This window comes from Monodon monoceros, unplaced genomic scaffold (genome assembly GCF_005190385.1).
Source record: "Monodon monoceros isolate NGI ecotype Baffin Bay Population unplaced genomic scaffold, NGI_Narwhal_1 Super_Scaffold_10, whole genome shotgun sequence".
NCBI lineage: Eukaryota > Metazoa > Chordata > Mammalia > Artiodactyla > Monodontidae > Monodon > Monodon monoceros.
Window position 1 is genome coordinate 56,597,091 of NW_021703766.1, and position 7,265 is coordinate 56,604,355.

General features: G+C 46.0%; 1 pseudogene; it reads left to right on the forward strand.

The window, feature by feature from the left end:
- Positions 1-1,156: 1,156 nt before the first annotated feature.
- LOC114887951 overlaps positions 1,157-7,265 on the forward strand; it is an 8,778-nt pseudogene continuing 2,669 nt past the window's right edge.

Here is a 7,265-nt window from a genome sequence, read left to right on the forward strand (position 1 = left end):
TCAGGGTAGATTTGGCCTAATTGCATTGTTGCCTGAGGCCTCCTAGGAAAGTCTGAAGGACCCCTGCACCACGATCTCATGCCCTGGATGTGAGGATTATTTGTAGTTCCACAGTCACTTGGGGCAGGTGGTTTGGAAACAACTATAAGGCCAACTGGCCCGAGGCAGGGGAACACAATCAGACTCACAGGTTGAAACTGACCTGGAGACTTTCCGGACCACCCAGTTCCAGGAACTGACCTGGGGACTTTCCACCCGGCCCAGCGTTCCCGCCTTTCGAGGGGCGGGACTAACGGTCCCCCACGATACCCGAAAAGATCACCAAATAAGGAATACCCTGCGCCCTCCCGGATTCACCACACCCCTTTCCCTTCTTTCCCTATAAATTCTGCCCAAACCCTCGCCCAGGCGCCACTTCTCTGGCCCCTTTCTCTCGGACAAATGAACCTCGCCCGGGAGCGTACCCAAATAAAGCTTGTTTAAGCTCTCCTCCGTTTTTGGTGCCGTTCCTTACAGCAACAGTATTTGGCAGTACCATGAAATGAGGCCCTTGAATTTAGTGGATGTCCCATGGCATAATTGACAGATATTTGTCTCCTGAGACCCACCTAGGAGCTGTGTGTCCTGAGGAGAAAAATCATGCAGGTATATGCATGTAAGACTTAACAAGGCCCAGGGTGGGTAACATATTCTGTACAAAAACAGTGATTGGATTAACTGGAACTGGGGGGAGACTTCAGCAAAGTAGAGTGGATAAGCCCCTTTCAAAGGGGTATCTGTAAATGTTCCAGAAACTGGCTAAGTGGTAAGAAAGTGTACAAAACTTGGGACCTACAGTACAGTCCACCGAAATCTGGGTATATCCCCTTTAAGAACCTGAAAACCTGCCCCACCTCAGAGCCTCAGGGTACTACTCCGCAACTCTCGCGTTGGAGCGGGACTTTTCCAGGAAGTGGGGAGCACCGCCCCTTGCCTGGGCCTGGGGTGCTATGAACTACGTTACCCGGAAGGCACTGAGCCGCAGGAGAGAAGCACTTCCGTTCTAGAAGACGGCGTCTGGGCGGGCCTTCCGGCGTGGACCGCGGGCGACGTTTTGTTAACTCGGGGAGCTAACTGTTAACTTATGGGGAGCTTCGGAACCGTGGGCCGGCCTGAGGTTAGGGAGCCGGGAAGCTGCTGTGTCCACTGATCTGAGGAGGGTCTGCGACTCGGCGTGGGCGCCATCTAGCCTGACTCTGTCTCGGGGCCGGGACAGCGGCCACCGTGCTCGGGACCCGCATTCACCCATACACTCCGCTGTTGGCGGCGGAGCTGATGGGTCCAATCCAGGTAAATCCTGCGCCCTCCGAGCCCTCCCCCAACTCTTCTTATTCTGCAGTATTTTGGTTCTAAATCGAGGTTCTCTAACGAGTGTCCTATACTTATTTGTTCCCCCAAACCTTGGTTTTCCCAATTTTGAAATATGAACTGCGTGGGGAAAAAAAAATTGCAGAGAACTTACACATGCAGATGAATAAGCCGCTTTAAAATTAATATGTGTTCTCCGCTCAGGTCAAAAAATGCGATATCAATAGGACCCCATAAGGCTCCTGTGCGGTCCTTCCAAAACAATTATCTCCATTTCTCCAAGGTTAAGGTGTTATCTGATGTTTCAAGTAAGCATCTTTCTTGATAGTTTTGCCAACTATGTGGAAAATATTCGACGACTGTAGTTTAATTTCTCTCGCTTGTTGTAAGACTTTTTATGAATGGAATCATATAAATATTATGTTTTCCTTCATGTGCACAGTATGGTGTGACTTTACCCATGTTTTTAATGACCATTCATTTTCCTTTTTGTGCAGTATTGAGTATATAGTACTCAAGGTATGAGTATGAGTAAAGTGGTGTATTTACAAATTCTCTATGCGTTTTGGGGTATATAAAGCATGTATTTGTCTAGCGTGTATGTTAAAATTATTGTATTTAATTGAACATTTCCACTTTTTTTTCTTAATGATTGCTTTTATTATTTATTTTTGGCTGCATTGGGTCTTCATTGATGCGCGTGGGCTTTCTCTATTTGCGGCGTGCAGGGGCTACTCTTAGTTGTGGCGTGCGGGCTTCTTATTGCGGTGGCTTCTCTTGTTGCGGAGCATGGGCTCTAGGCGCGGGCTCAGTAGTTGTGGCGCACGGGCTTAGTTGCTCCGCGGCATATGGGATCTTCCTGGACCAGGGTTCAAACCTGTGTCCTCTGCATTGGCAGGCAGATTCTTAACCACTGCGTTGCCAGGGAAGTCCCGAACATTTCCACTTTTTGGTCTTGTTTTACGCCATCTTACTAATTTTAACGTAGTTCTTTGAGTGAAATTGTTATACTTATTCTTCATCTATACCATCTTTATATTTTGATACACACTTATGCGTTACATAAATGTACAGTTTTACAGTACTCACACACTTAGATGGTTTTTCTAAGTGATTTTACTCTTCGAGTAATATTTATTTTACTGGAAAATCATCTTTCTCTGGTGGTGTTGCAAGAGAAAATGATTAAGATAGCTTGTTAAAATTTTTGTTTTAAGGGGGACGAAATGAAAATCATTGTAAGGATAAAAAGTTACAATGCTTCGAATCCCTAGCAAGATGTTAAGAACTCAAGAAGATATTTCCATCTTTCTATAATGAGGATGGAACAGAGGTCAGGTCCTAGCTTATCTCCTTTTCCTAAGTTTGAAGAGTCGGAAGTGAGGTCCAGTTATCCTGAACTGCTGGAGGCCAAGCACTATTACTCCAACACCCCCTTTATCACAGATTCATTTTCAGTGTGAAGCAAGTAAATGGTAGTTCTGTCCTCTATCACAGGATGAAAAAAACTAGTAGGAAATTACAGAAATCTCTCTGACCATTTATGGAATAAAGCATGGATATATCAAAGAATATGGATAAATATAAAAAGTACATATCCTGGAATTCTATTGTATAATGTTATGATAATTTCAAATCAGAATTTAATCTATGGATTATGTAAGCTGGAATTTTTTATAAAACAATAATCTTTAATATAACCAAATTAAAATTTGTAAAGGAAGTATAAGAACTCCTGTTGGCCACTTGTTAGGGCCACCTACAAGCTATGGGAAGAGAAGAATCTATTATTGCCAGGGGAGAAACAGAAGAAGGGAATCAAATGGAAGTGTCAGAAACAGACCTGTACATAAAATGAGACTTAATTTTTGATATTTGTGACTTAGGACTATAATAGTGCATTATGACCTGCCACAACCATTTCCTCGCCAACACAATCCCTTATTCTTCTGGCTCACTAGGCTCCAGTCACACTAACCTCGTGGATGCTGCTCAAACACACCAGACATGACTCATAGAGAGTCTCTGTACTCATTTTTCCCATTTCAGGAAAGCTTAAGATGTGCACATGATTTTATGGCACAACTCTATAACATTTTCTGCCCTGTTTTACATGCTTTACTTTTTCTTGAGCATTTGTCTTGCCTGAAATAGTAAATGGTTCACTCATTAATATTCTTTTTTATCTGTATCACAGATGGGAATTAACGTTACATGGCCCTGCTCATCCCACAGACTCCACATTCAGCAGAACCACTTATGGACCCTGCACTGGTGAGTGTCACGTGTCCTGCAACTCTTTTGTTGCCATTCTTCCTGGCCTTGGTGTCTCAAGACCCTAGACAGCCCTATGCTCAGGTTTGTAAGTCCAGGCCAGAGCTTATATGGAGAGATTCCCCAGTAGACTGAGATGTGAAAGGTTGTCTTAGGTACAGGGATTAGTATGTACAAAAGCTTGGGGATGAGATTGAGTTGGGAATGCTCTATGACTTGTATGTGTTAGTTAATGTCTGGCGGGAACAGAGAGCAAGTGGGCAAGAGTCAGGCCTAGAATGGTACTCTGAGAAGGTAGGTTTCTGTTCTGAGAGTGATGGCAGACATGAAATTTTTGGAACAGGAGGGGAAGTGGTCTTAAGAGGCTATCCTGGGCTGTAGTGTGCAGAAGTTTCTAAAGTAGGATCTGACCAGATTTTCTAATGTGGAGCAGTCACAGATGCCTCCAAAGATTTTTCCCTGTGCATCTGGAAGTGTGGAAGTGCCATCAACTGAGATGGGGAAGTCAGTGGTAGGAGTCCGTTTCAGTGAGACTATTAGGAATTGGATTGCAGCCAAGTTGAGTTCCAGATGTTCCAGAGGCTCCCAAGTATAGGAGACAAGTGGACAGCTGAACATGCAGATCTAGAGTGCTAGGGGAGGCTTCAGGATGCATTAGGTGACAAGGGAGGAGAGGGGGGCTCTCACAAAGACAGACAAGAAAAAGTAGTGGTCATCAGCAGGAAGGTAGGGGGAAGGGAAAGTCCAGCAGGTGGCCAAGGTTTTCATGGGAGAGTGGCCGTGAAATTGATGCAGAGGGAAAGCAGAAATGGAGGTAAAGTGATACCAAAGTCAGGCTGGTGCTTATTTCTCTTCCTACGCACTCACCAGGCTTTTTTGGTGGAAGTTAGGGTTTTTCTGTCAACGGCTGGGGAGCTGCCAGTGGAGAGTTGGGGTATGCTGGGATCCTGTTGCATTGGCAAGCACTTTCTGAGTGCCATGTGAAGAAGGGTATATGAGGAGACAGGAGACATACCAATTTTATGGACCAGATTGTGGCGATGGGGATCTGATGTATGAGGAGTTATCCAGTGAGTTATATGCATGTGGGGAAGGTGTGTGAAGTAATTGCCCGAGGTACTAGGAGCTTAAGAGAGAAGGATAGGCCTAAGTGTGTTTGTGTCTGGGAGACATTTTCCTGGGGACTCTCAGGCTGTTATCTTGCAGGAGAGGGAGGGGGCCCTACATACCAGGAGCACAGACTTAGATGGCATCTATCTGTCCACCTGCCTCTTGTTGCTGAGGCTGGACCTAGTGATCAAGGAAGCATGAAGAGTTATTAGGTACCACTGCCCTCTAAGTCAGGGAACTGGGGAGGAAGATGAACCTAGAGTGAATATGAGCTGGGATTAGGTGTCCTTATGCGGTCCTGGGGAAAGAGGCTGCTTATGGACACATCTGTCCCCATCATCACAGGGTCCTGTGACCTTTGAGGACATGGCTGTGAACTTTTCCCAGGAGGAATGGAGGCTTCTTGGTGAGGCCCAGAGACTCCTGTACCATGGCGTGATGCTGGAGACTTTTGCACTTGTTGCATCATTGGGTAAGGCCCTCCCACCTATCCCAGCATCCTGGGCAGGTCTCTGCCTTTCCCATTTTTCCCAAAGTCAAGTCTGTTTTTTCACAGCTAGGTAGTGAGCACATCTCTATTACTGCTTCCCTGTCATACATTCTGTAGGTGCCAAGGCTGGGTGAGTGTATACTACCTCCTTTGAGAAGTATCCCCAGTACCAGAGGCTCTGAAGTTTTCTGGGTCATAAGACTTGGAAATAGTTTGGTGGGTTCCATTAGCCTCAGCCACTCCCTGCTAAGTTGACTCTGTAGACGCATGCATCTCTGTGCTCCAGGTTCTGCCCCCTTCCAGCTGACATTTCCTGGGCCCTGACTGTACCAGGAATTGTTGGGACTCAACGTGGTCACTATTTGTGGGATCCACTTGGCTGTTGCTGTGAGACCCTCCTCAAAGATTCTTTTTGTGATATTATTTTTCTTTCCTGAGGTTGTTTTGGGATTGGTTGTACCCCTGGGCCAGTACTGACCACTCACCTGTCATGTCTTTCCCTTAGGACTTGCATTTTCTAGGTCCCATGTTATGTCCAGCTGGAGCTGGGAGGTGAACCCTGGGTACATGACAGAGTGGACATGACTCCAGCCACAGCATGAAGGGCTCAAAGTTGGCTTGGCTTCAGTGATCGGCATCAGGGGGAGGAAGTGATGATATGGATGGGTTCAAATTACATCAGGAACATGTCTGGTGCCCCACGTTTTGGAGCCAAAGCCATTGACTGTGTACCTCATTTCTGTGTGCACTGCCACCATCATTGGGTCTTTTGCTTGGTGAGTCTTCCCTGTTCTGTGATGTGGAGAGGCCCAGTCCTGCACAGAGGCCCTTTCCTAATCAGACCCCAGCTCCCTTGTCCTAAAAACCGTCCCAAGGATTTTTTCCTTGGCATGTCAGACACATATTTGTGATGGGGCTTCCCCCTTCTACCAAAATCTGTATGAAGTTCACCCATATTTCTCTGCTTTCAGGTTGTTGATATGGAGTAGAGGTCAAGGAGACACGTTCTGAGCAAAATGATTTGTAGAAGTGCCACAAATAAATACTTCAAAGACAAACCTGTCCACCCAGAAGGGCTGTCCCTGGGAGATAGGTAGTGTGGAATTAGAAGGTGGTGTGCATTTAGCTGAAGAGCTGGGAACAAACCCTAGCCAGAACTTTTGTGGGGCAAGTGTAAAATTTCACCAACACAGTAGAGAGAAACTCTTTAGAAGAGACACGGATAAGGAGTTTATGAAGAGCTGCACAGTCCATGCAACCAAGAAGTCTTTCTCATTCCAGGAGCCTGGGAAGGATTTCCCTGGTAGCTCAGGCCTTCTCCAGCACCAGGTCACTGCACAAAAGGACACCAAGTGTGTGGAGGCCTTTCACAATGGACAAAGGCACTATAAGTTCAGTGAATGTGGGAAAACCTTCAGCCAGAAACACTCACTTGCTTAGCATTAGAGTTTCCACACTGGAAAGAGGCCTTATGAGTGCAGGGAATGTGAGAAAACCTTCAGCCGCAAAAACTCAGTTGTTCAGCACCAGCGAGTCCACACTGGAGAATGGCTTTATGAATGCAGTGAATGTGGGAAAATCTTCAGTTATAAACACAAACTTGTTTAGCACCTGAGACTCCACACTGGAGAAAGGCCATGAGTGCAATGAATATGGGAAAGCTTTTAGCTACAAACTCACAGCTGTTCAGCACCAGCGAATTCACACTGGAGAAAGGCCTTATGAGTGCAGTGTATGTGGGAAATTCTTTACTCAAAACTCCAGCCTTATTGTGCACCAAAGAATTCACACTGCCTCACAGCCTTATAAATGCAGTATATGTGGAAAATTCTTTACCTCCAACTACAACCTTATTGCACACCGGTGAGTTCACAGGGGCACAAGGCCTTATAAGTGCAGTGAATGTGGGAAACCTTTCAGCAACAAACCCACACTTGTTCAGCATCAGCGAATTCACAGTGGAGAAAGGCCTTATGAGTGCAGTGAATGTGGGAAAGTCTTCTGCCACAGCTACAAACTTGCTCAGCACCAGAGAGTCTGCACT